We start from the raw sequence: 1,786 nt of genomic DNA on the forward strand, positions 1-1,786 counted from the left end.
AATTTTAAATCTGATGATGGCGCTGTTGTCTCGCCGAAACATACCCAGGAAGGATAAGAATATAATAACAAGTACACGCGGTCAGGAAAATAAACCAGAATAATTAGATATAAGCTTTTATAAAATGATGTTTTACATGAACAATTCCAATGCATTACTTTAATGCCATGTTTATTAGTAACAATGGAGGTCCGTTGCTCTAACAATTCTCTAAGTATAAGCCAAAAATAACCCATTTTTGAATTTTTACATTTCCTGTTACAACAAGGCGAATAACGACGAATGAGAAAAATAGTGAAAATAATTAATAAGCTTAACCGCAGTGAAAGCACCCGAAGTTAATTGAACAAACATTGAAGCTCCCGACAGAATATTGACTATGAATAATTTATTGGCGAACACAGCAGTGTAAAATCAACATGAAAACTAGAATTGACTATTGGAGGAAATTTCTGCACAATAACTTTTTTAAATCAAGTGCAACGCAACAGCCACAAGAGCTAATTACCACTTCAGTCATGAAAAAATTGATTATAACCGTATCGATTGCGGAAAAAACGTTGCGTTTTCCGCTTCGAAGCGACAATTGAAATTATTCAATACATTAGCTGAGAACAAAAGGTTGGTTTCATGTGTTTCCTTAAATAAAACGTTTTATCTTAAGTGGCCAAGTAATCGTTCTGCTCTGAGTGTCTTGCTGATGACGGTATCCGGCATCAATATTGTCAAAATCACTTTGAATTGCGTAATTTTTTTATTTATAGAGTTTTTCATTTTAGTATCATTTCATGTTTTGTTCCTTAATTATAAGTTTTTTGTCATTGCCTCTAAGCGCCCTGAAAAAAGGATTTTGCACTTAAATTATTGCACAGTCACACTCAATAATTAATAGGTAATCCCATAACACTCTGTACCTTAGATTGGCTTATTGGAAATTTGCCGAATAATCTAATCCCTTTGCCCGATTAGGTGCAAGTCAGCTAATTATATTGCCCAAAATACTGAACTGTTCATATGGTTAATTCCATTTAAAAGTGGATTATCATTGTCAAAATGCGTGGACTTCTTCTATGGAAAGCGCACAATCAATCGAATTAAATGAACGGATTGGTTATTTGCTCGAAGAACTAGCCGGGCATCAGCTGATATCGATTTTGGATAAACGCTGGTTTAATTTTTAATGAATCTGTCGCAAAAATCGTTCGCCGACGATATTATTGTTGAATAGACCATTCCCTACACGTTCATTAATTATTAAGTCTTAGGGAAAAATTGGAAATTTAACACGCATGTAAAAATTGAATTTTTGGTCCAAAATTTCATCAGGGGTGAGGGTCGATTTTTCCCAAAAAAATCAAGTCTCTCAAAATTTTTGGAATTTTACACCATTTTCGTCTCAACAAAGTGAGGAATGCAATCAGTTCATTAGAAAACACAAAAGAAGCTTCAGATCAAAAATATTCGACATTTTTGGTCTTTTTTAGGCTGTTTTTGATCGATCAGAATCTTTAACCGACGAGATCTTCATTATTTTGGACCCAAACAATTAAAATGTGTATTTTGGGGAGCTTCTCAAGTCGAAAACAATGCATTGAGCTGAAAAAACACGCATGTAAAAATTGAATTTTTGATCCAAAATTTCATCATGGGTGAGGGTCGATTTTTTCCAAAAAAATCAAGTCTCTCAAAACTTTTCGAATTTTACACCATTTTCGTCTCAAGAAAGTGAGGAATGCAATCAGTTCATTACAAAACACAAAAGAAGCTTCAGATCCGAAATATTCGA

The sequence above is a fragment of the Dendroctonus ponderosae genome, unplaced genomic scaffold (genome assembly GCF_020466585.1).
Source record: "Dendroctonus ponderosae isolate FM_Combo_2020 unplaced genomic scaffold, Dpon_F_20191213v2 Dpon_F_20191213_8, whole genome shotgun sequence".
NCBI classification, from domain to species: Eukaryota; Metazoa; Arthropoda; class Insecta; order Coleoptera; family Curculionidae; genus Dendroctonus; species Dendroctonus ponderosae.